The following is a 10,092-nucleotide window of genomic DNA, read 5'->3' on the forward strand; positions in this document are numbered from 1 at the left end:
TGCACTGCACAGGTGTTCCCACACTGATGGATTCTGGTGTACATCCCTTAAGTAGAACCAGACTTTGAATTTAGGTGTGTAAACAGTCCAGAGGCAGTGATACAGACAAACCACTTGTCAGAGGGCCATTTCAGAGCCAGCAGCAGAAGCTTCTGTCCTGGAGGCTGAGCTGAACTGTGGCAGCAAAACAGGTAAGTGCATCAGAGCAGAACTGGCTGTCCCAGGGTAGACCAAGGGTCTCCTTGGTCCCATCCCATCCCCAGCACTGCCCAGAAGCTAAGGAAAAGTCTAATAATGACCAGGCCAAGCATTTGGGGGCACTTCCTTAGTACACCCTCCACACAATTTGAAAGTTGTGAACTTCTTGAGACTGATGCATTTGTATTTAATAGCATAAATAAATAAGATATTTCCATGAATTTGTCTAATCACTTTTTGAATCCACATCTCAAAATCCACTGCATCCCCTGGAAAGGAATTACCTGAGTTAAGTGTGCTTTGTGAAGAGACATATCTCTTTCTGTTTGTTTTGAACCCATTGCCCTGTAGTTATTTTGAAGATGCCTTTTATATAGGAAAAGACAGTTTTGTGCTCTCACCTCTAGCCTACTGATGACTGTTAAGATTTTTTTTTCTTACTTTTTTTTCTCTTCCAGCCTCTAAAAGTCCTTGTCTAGTCAGGCACATTCCACACAGGAGCTGTTCCATACCTGCAGTTGTCACTGTTGCCCTCTCTGAACCTTGCCCAGCTTTCCTACACCATTTTTGAGAGGGAGATAAGAACTGTGCACAATTCTGGACACAGGTGCATCACACACGTTGGCATAGAGATATTTGTTCTCTATTCTGCTCTCCATTTTGCAAAAATTCTTAACACAATGTGTTTTTTTGACACTTGCTGAGCACTAGGCTGACATTATCTTAAAACTTTTGTTTAATTAAGGGAATAACTTTTTAGAATCTAAGCCTCAGAATAACCATGTCTTTCACCTCCTCTCTCTTGCTCATGCTCTAAAAGCTCCCAGATAACTTTTAGAAGACAAGGTGACCATTGGCTCAGGTAGTTTTTCTGCTAGTCCCTCCCAGTAGTCACTCTACCACAGCCTTCTAACAGCAGCTGATGAAGGTGTGCAAACTCCATGCATTTTGGTAGGACTGTCCCAGACTGGTTTATCTCCACTCCTTTCATTATTTAACTGGCTTTATTTGTTTAGTTTTGTAATTTGTTACTTCCCTTCCATGTTAGTTTTAATTAGCCATATTGCACTTTTTACATGGCTTCATCTCTTTCTTCAAAGCTGTATCTGTGTGCCTCTTGTATTTCCTTGTCTTTGCTACAGTGCCTTTCCTGATAGGTATCTGACTTTTCCAGGCAGTGAAGCCTTTTATTGGAGTTGGTGGACTGTTTCAATGTGGGATTTTTTTTAATTTTGAATACAATATATTTACTTTTCTAAGAATAATTATATTTACTTTTCTAAAAGAAGCAGGGATACTACCCAAGATGCACAAATACAATAGTGTCCTTTTTGAAAGAGCAAAGAATATTTTATTTCATGCAAATCTACTATTTACTTATAACTTTATTTTCTAATATTAGCCCTGGGGGGGAAGTCTTAGCCTGAATAAATAATGAGTGATAAATGTGATAGACTGAAGAATTCTTGCTTTTCCTTGTGAAGAAGGGGTTAACTGTAACTCACAGTCTCTCTCCTCTTGCAGAACTACTCAAGATAAAGCTATTTCTTGGAAGAATACCCTTAGGAAGTTAGTGACCTAGAATGAGCTTGGCATAGAAGTGCCTTTTAGCCTTAACTGTGATATTTGCTGCTGCGATCTAGACAAATGGGTTTTGACAGGCTTCACAAGCAGCTTGAGGTCTGAGCCTATGAGCTTTCCTTGGGCAAGTAAAAGCTGTGGAGTCAGGTGTTTCTTCGTGAGACACACATCAAAATTCCCAAACCCCAGGATGGTGCACAGTGGGGCAGTTAGAAGTCCTATCCCTTGTAAGACTATGAAAAGGACATGGCAAGCAGTGAAACATGCTCCCTGCCAGGGACAGGTCATGAAGTTCAAGCATTGCTTTCAACTGGGACCGAGGTTGTATTTTTAATATCCCTTGACATAAGGCCCGGGGAGAGCTGGTGATGGCACACCAAGCTGGCAGCCTGCCTTGGGCATCAGAATATGCTTCTGTGGCCCCGACACCTCCGCCGCAAGCTGCTGAGCAGTCTAGAGACAGGATTTTGCTGTGGAAGCAAGGGGGAGCAGCAGAGAGGGCTGGTACCTAAGCCTTTCCTATGTGGATTTCTCCTGTACGCACTGAGCCCATGGTAGTGGGGCAGCTGGGGGGGATGCACTGATTCAGGGCCCACCTCCTCCTGCTTATGAGAGGAAGGATTTTCCTTCTACTCCAACTATTTTTTTCAGGCACTAACGTCAGAATTTATTGCTCACTCGGTAAACGTAGCAAGTAGCCTAGCAGTTAGAGTTGCGTGGTTATCTCCTGTGCATACACAAGTGAGGGGTGATGTATAGAAGGCACACACTGGAAGAATTTAATCTGGCCCCTACAAAACACTCTGATCCTTGCAAATCTTTTATTTCGTTTGTTTTCCTTGATCCTTTTTTCAGATCTGGGGTTTTTATAACTGAAGGAGAATTCAAATAAATCAGCAACCAGGGAAAATGCCAAACAACCACAGTCAAACTTTCCCAGTATTTTAAACTAATAGACTCCCTTCTCAAGATATTATGCCTAACAGGATTTGATTGCACTTTCTCAGCCGGAGAATTTCTGTCAGTACCTCTGCCAAGTGCACGGTCTCACGGAGGGAGGATTTGATAGAGATCCAGGTTAAGTCAGCCTCTTCATTCAGAGACAGTGACTGCCAGCCCCACACAGGCTGCAGCGAGGCCACCCAAATGTTGAGTTTCCACTGAGGAAAGCCAAGTTCCCCACACTCGTTTTTTATTTTTGCAACCGTAGCAGGGCTGTGTCCTTGGGTTCTTTCCATGCCAAATAAAGCGTCTGCACATTTTGTCTAGTTCATTATTGTACTGTTGAGGCACTTTATACCAGGAACACCTGCAAAAGTAGAGGTCTGAAGAAACAGATTCCTTTCTGACAGGTTAATCAACTCGAGGGTAAGAAATTATCGTGCTAGATCTGTAAACACATTTGCAGCTTGCCTTGCAAGGGCAGCTTGTGAAGATTAAACTGGCTGGGAATATTCTGAGCCCTAGGCACAGAGCACTCTGTGAGACATGGCTAACATAAACTGCTCCAAGGCAGAACCTGCCATCCAGCACAGCCACGTAAATCTGGAGTAACACAGGTTGCTTCGAGGATGTTACTTCATATCCACCCAACAGAAGGACAGAATTTGAATGAATTACCCATGAACAGGGAATAAAGGACATGTCCAGTAAATAATACATTTCTGGGTTTTCTGCCCTTCATGACTCTCTCTCATAAATGTTTCAGCCTCAGTCTGATTGCTGCTTCACTATGTCAGCCAAAAAACCAAACTGAGCAGGTGCATTTTGGTGTTGTTCACATCTGAGGCTGTTAAGGCTCAAGGTGAGGCAGACACACAGGAAAAACCCCTGATTTCTGAGTGTGACATTGTCCTCTCCAGAGCCATAACTGAAATGCCCCAACACACATTCTGTGGCTGCTCTTGGTCAGATATGGCTTTTGTTTATTTTTTATCTATTTCTGAACTGAAAAATAGGGGAAGCAGTTTTAAATTCATAAAAATCAGTTTGGTCCCAGAGTGTCAATTGAAGCATTTTGGCATTTATGGAATGATTCATTTCACTCTGAAGAAGTCAGTATGAAGTCTCAGAGTATTTCTCACCCTGCACAATGCCGCCACACAGGCTGGCACTTGACACCAACTTCTGAGTAGTTTTGGTTCCTCCAAAACTTAATTTTTCGGGGGATGTTCATTCAGTGAGTAATGAGTCAAATTTATCCAACATTACTGTTGGATCCTTTCTATTCACTTACTTTATTCAGCAGCTGCACAATCTCTATAACAATACCTTCCAGATGTAAGATACCTGATTAGAACCAGCCTCTGTTCCCATAACTTGCTGCTTGAGGTCAGGTTGTTGTCCCCTTGATTGGATGCACCCGGACACACCCCTACTGTGTTACAGATGCTCTTGGTGCTCCTGACCAGCAATCCAACACTAACTTGGGAGCAAAATGCCTTAGTGAGATTTGAAGAGCTACATCCACGACTGGAGACACACAGACTGTTAAGAAACATCCTTTTCAGAAAATCTGAAACTACTCAGTTTTAATTTCAACTTTCTTGCTGAGCTGACCATCGTATTTTAAGCCCGTCAAATGTGTTTTATCAATGTGAAATACTGTTTATTTTTGCTCATTTTTGCACTTTCCAGATCTTTACTGAGCAGACTCTTTCCGGCATTTCGCCCCTGATGTAGCTTATTGTAATTCATTGCTCATGACTGCCAAGAAATGACAATTCCAAAATACAGTTATTTTGCTCCTAGAAATTCCATCATTTTTTCATTATTGCCAGTCCAGCAGAAAGCAACCAGAAAACTGAGATGAGCCTCTTAAACAGGGCAACGATGAAACCTCAGTTATAGATTTGTGCATAATTCTGACATGTCCAGCCACAAAAGAGTAACCTTAGTCTCAGTAGAACAAATGACCACCTGCACATTCTCACTGTCTGAGAAATTACTTCCTCCATCTTGTCCATTCTGCTGTTATTTGCTCTCCTGTGTTCTCCATTAGGACTGTCTTTCCATTGCCAAAACCAAGAAAAAAAGGATACGTTCTTGCTGGATGTAGACTTTGTCCTCGTGTAGGGGTTTTATTCACTTTACTATTTATTTTGCAGGAATGTTTTAAACATTTTTAATAATAGAATTACACTGATGAGACCTAGTAAAGGAGTAGGTATAAATTACTCTTGCCCTTTTTGCAGCTTAATATTCCCTCAGTTCAGAGGGAGAAATTGCTGGCCTGGCAGAACTAGATCCACAAGGAGTGGGGTGTTTTAATGGTACTGGCACAGCTGGAATGATCTGGCTGATGGGTGTAGACAAAAAACAACAGGTTTTTGTTGTCAAGGGTCAAAATGAGAATTATCTGGAGGGACAGCATTCCATGATCTGCAATACATTTCCAATGTTCATTGGTATTCCTACTGGGAAGCAGAAAATTAGGGGCTATCTATACCTGTCACCTACAGAGTCACCTTGAAACCCCATAATGAAATATCAATAACTGAGGATAGCTTTTTGCTAAAAAAATTACTGACAGGCATAAAATAACAATCACCAGTAGCTATAAATGCATTTTATGTCTTGGGTATTTTCCTGGCAGACTGTAGTCTTTCACTGAGTTAGGCAGTAGCAGTCCTAGATTTGGATAACTTGTGTTCAGAAGAATAGCAGAATGTTTTTTGAGGTGCTGGAGGAAAAAAAGTGGACCTTATTTTTTAAATCAGTGTACCATAATTCTCCTTGGTTAGCACAACAGCATAATTCCCTCCACATATTGAGTGGTCCATTTCAGTTTATTCTTTTTGCAATATGCTGTATGTAAAGAGGAAGGAGATGAGATAACTCTTCCTGGAGAAAATCCAGAATGTTAATTAAAGAAATGGCATTTTGGCATTCATTCCTTACTTGCTGGAGTTCATGCCCATACTGGTATTTCATGTCTTGCTTTCCTGTTAAGAGCTTTCCAAGATGACCTTCTCTACAAATATCTTTTTTTTTTCTGCCTCTAGAGTTCCTAAAAACAGAGACACAACATAACCACTTATTTGGCACTAGAACAGTCACACAAGGTGGACCTGAGTGTCAGGTCAGCGGAACCCCCAGTGGGCTGGGTGACAGCATGGGTTAGTGCTAGACAGACTGGAGGAACGGCATCAGATTTGGACCCAGAAGATTAGAAGTCACATTCCTATACCTTGGCACATTGTATGTAAAACCAGAGTGCTTGAAAAACATTGAGTTTCTCAAATTCATGAGGTCAGTTTAGGATTTGGAGTCTTTCAGACAGCATATCCATATACACCTTTTTTATAAGGCTTCTTGATTTTTGATTCATGTTTTCATGCTTTTCACTCTATCACATTAACTAATTCAATGTAAACATGAAGGATGTTTGAAAGTGGACACTCTTATGTAAGCCATTTATGCCAATGGCTGTGACTTTAATTAAATCACTACAACATCCAAATGAACCACATAAAGTCTGACACTTTGCTTCAAAGGCCTAGGACTGAGAATAAAGATTTTTTTTTTTATCAACTCACAACTTTCAAAACCCTTTCTGCAACTAATTGCTAATAAATGCAGCAACATCTGCTGGTCAAAGAAGTGGCACAACTTTTAATTCCAGTCAGAGATTCTGGACTGTTTATTTTACATACTTGATTTAATTCTGCTGCTGAGGTGGACAGTCATTTAAATGAGCCATCCTCATTCTCTTCCTTTTCACTGTTACCACTTTAGGAAGCAAATATGCTCAGTTCTACAAATGAAAATGTAAAAAACCAACCAACCCAAAGTTCAGTATCAACACATAATGCTGAAAACAAAATAAATGGCAGCCTAATTTTATAGTCACAGCTGAAAGATCCTATTCATACAGACTACTTTAAGACTGAGACTCTTTCATAAATAAGAAATGACTCTTGAACAGTAGTTCAAGATCCTTGTTCCATTTACATTGTCATCAATCACTTTCCAATCACAAAGATGAGAATAAAGTCAGTTGTAATTTTTACTCTGGAACTAATAAATTCCACAATGTCTTTTAATGAGCCCTGGTTCTCCTCTACCACGGACAAGTGTGAATCACACCTTTACACAATGTGAACAGCTTCTGCCCCATCTGTCACCCCTGTGGCTTTCTCCACCCAACCAGCTCTTTGGCAACTCCCTGCCCTCCATGGAGTGCACTGCTTCAGTCTCCCAAGCTCCTGTCAGGTGGGATGTTCTCCCTTTATTCCCTTCTAACCCTAGCTGGTACAGGAATAGCCACTCCAAATACCCGCTTCCTTCCTTTGCTCCACGCAGAGGAGCAAAGAGAGCTACTTTTTTGACTTTTCCGTGGCTCCTTCCTCTCCTCACTCGGAATCAATGGATCGTTCCGACCGCCTGCCCTGACCTTCCTCACCCTGATCCCGATCTGAATCCCCCCGATCCCTCTCTCACATCCCCCGAGTCCCCACCGGCCCCGCCGCGTCCAGGGCGGAGAGCTCCGTCCTCCCCCCCGCGTCCCGGCAGGAGCCGCCGCTGCCCTTCCCCCCGTGCCGGCTCCCGCCGCTTCCCGCCTCTATGTCGGTGTTCCATGACGAGGTGGAGATCGAGGACTTCGCGTACGAGGAAGAGACCGGGACCTACAGCTGTCCCTGCCCCTGCGGGGTCCGAATCCTCATCCCGCGGCTGAGGGCCGGCCGGGCGGGGCCGGGAGGCGGGAGCGGCCTCAGGCCGCGGGTGGGCCCGTGGTCTGTTCTGGGGCCGCTTTCCCGGGGCTCTTGCAGGAGAACCTGGAATGCGGGGAGGACGTGGCCACTTGTCCCAGCTACACCACCTGAGTTCGACCCAAAAGGTGATCTCTGCTTCCCATCCAGAGTGTTTTTCACGTGTTCCTGCCACTTCCCGGAGGACTGGGAGGTAGGCTTCCCTTACGCTTGGGCGTGCTCAGGTGATTTGTCCGGCCACCCAAGTTAGGGCAGGGAGGGCTGAGGTGTGGAAGAAGCCTCTGAGGGTGCCTGGATCTTCCTGACCAGTGAAATGCTGGGGGGCACCCCGAGTGAATCAAATGCCAAGATATTAAACAGCAGGACCGCTACCTCCAGCTTTGAGGGCTCAGTCCTGGGCCCTTTTCCCCAGCCTTCTGCTTTGTCCTTTGCCCTCCAGAGATTACTTTTGTAGATCAGAAGAGATGAAAATCACCCCAGGTGCCAAGTAGAGCAAAGAGAGAGCAAATGGCCTGAATGCATGATTATTTAGAGAAAACCATTTCCTGCCTGGCATATCATTATGAACTTGCAGCATAAACCTAAGGCTATTGTTATTGGGTTGTTGGGTTGTTCTACAGTGCTGTAAAACGAAATTGGGAATTGAAATTAAATTCAGCCTTTCCCATTTGCCACCTTATTCTTTCCTTCTTAAAATCAAATATTGATTTTCCTCATTCTGCTTAGTTAACAGTCTTTGCTAGTTTGTAATTGTTATAAACACATTTGCTAGAGCTGTCAAAGCAAATTCCAGCAAAACAATTTTTTATTGAAATTTTCCAGCTTGTTGAAAGCAAGACATCCCAGAGGAAAAGGTTCTTTCTTATGATGGGTCACAAGGAAGCAGAGCCCAGCACCTTGTCGTGAGCAGCCTGGCCTGGGAACCTCTCTGATCACTGCCTGTGTGACATTCCAGCTCTGTTTCAGAAAGCAAAGGAAATGGTGAGTCTTGTTCCACACTGAAACCAAACTTGGAAACCTTGGTAATTCCACAAAATGGAATCACCGCAATCTGCCAAGCCTGAGCATCATGTTATGTGTCATCTTGAATGAAACTGTACGAAATTGTGTATTTTTGAGAAAAGACAGACATCTTCTTGTGATTAGCAAATTATAGTCTTGTGGTTCTTATTTTGCTTATCAAGTTATTTTCCAATGTCAAGACCTATTTTGTTTCACCCTTGCCTCTCATTGCTGATTTAAGAGTTGTTCTTGGCACTAGAGAATCCTAAGAGTTCTGTCACAGGCTACACTCAGAAGCAGCAGCTGGAGCTGAAACCGTTCATTGTTTATGTAAAACTAGAAGTTACTTCCTTAACATCAGCACCAGGCTCTGTTCCTGGGCTCGTATGTGTGCATATTTACTCAGACACCACAGACTGACCACAATTTGTTACTCTAGGAAATTAATGTTCCCTTTGCTTCTGCAAATAAAGGGATCAACAGCACACTGCCCTGAAGAAGTGGCTCTTGGCTCTGTCTGGGAGCTTCCTAAGGCAGCTGGTGATCATTCAGCTGAACTGCATGAGCTCAGGAAGCATGGATGCTCAATCAGACTTAAGCGGCCTTCCAATGGTTTGGTGACTGATTGGTAAGTGAAGGCAGATCCTGGCAGCACAGATGATGAGTTTTCAATGGGTATGACACATACACGAACTAGATAAGATAACAGAAAGTCAGGGGTTTAGATGGACAACTTGTCTGATGAGAAATTTACTGCAAGGCTTATTTTTTAATTGACATGATGAATTTTATGCATCTAACTGCTTGAAATACTCTGATTATGAAACTCTTTGTTCACTGCTTGGCTCTTGAATTCTAAGCGGGCAAAGTGTGTGCTAATAAGAGGGAAAGAAAGAGAAGATGACAGAATGCAATGACCTGTTGTCTCTGTAGGACTGTTTTGCATTAAATGTTTTGGTTTGACTACAGCTTTTGATCGCTTTTGGTTCATTCAGTAATCCCAAACTGTATGTGTAAAGAGAGATTGACAGAAATAGCCTCCCAGTGGCTCATACTCAGGTGTAAATATCTGATGCTCTCAATCTTGAGAGATGAACTGACAGTCAAAGTAACAGCTGATTTTCTTTCAACGCTGAGATTAAATTTTTTATGTAATTATTACATTAAATGATGAAAAAGAGACTGTAAAAAAAACCCCAGTTTTCACCTAGTAGAATATTAAGTTAAGAAAAAATACAGTGAAAAATATAATACTAAAGGATGTAATCCTCTAAAGCTCATTTATGCCTGTAACAATACAAGTGACATTATTAGATTATTTGTTGTCAGTCTGTAAGACTGAGGGATTAATAAATGTGGGAGCAATAAGCAGCTGTGGGCTGCCTGAAGTGTGTGCCAGAGATCACGCTTTCCAGACACTCTCCTTTCCAGGAATTCTACTTCTGTAGTCCCTATTCAGACCTTTCCACTGAAACCAATAGAAATTATGGCAAAGGTCTACAAAATCAAGCCCCCTATAAGATGTCAGTGGAGGCAGAGTCCTAGTCTACATTTCTGTAAGACTGTTAGGTGATGGCTAAATGAGAATATTGCCACTGGA

The 10,092-nt window shown here is 42.7% G+C and overlaps 1 protein-coding gene across 1 annotated transcript in view; it reads right to left on the reverse strand.

Annotated features, from left to right (window-relative positions):
• The window catches only part of OXNAD1 (oxidoreductase NAD binding domain containing 1), a 32,574-nt gene extending 25,555 nt beyond the window's left edge, over positions 1–7,019 (reverse strand). Inside the window, exon 1 of the mRNA XM_051808347.1 lies at positions 6,868–7,019. The gene's annotated coding sequence lies outside the window, so the exon portion shown is untranslated. The remainder of the gene's footprint in view (positions 1–6,867) is intronic.
• Between the last annotated feature and the right edge of the window lie 3,073 nt (positions 7,020–10,092).

This window comes from Manacus candei, unplaced genomic scaffold (assembly GCF_025592945.1).
Source record: "Manacus candei isolate 608988 ecotype Guabito, Panama unplaced genomic scaffold, ASM2559294v1 h1tg000072l, whole genome shotgun sequence".
NCBI lineage: Eukaryota > Metazoa > Chordata > Aves > Passeriformes > Pipridae > Manacus > Manacus candei.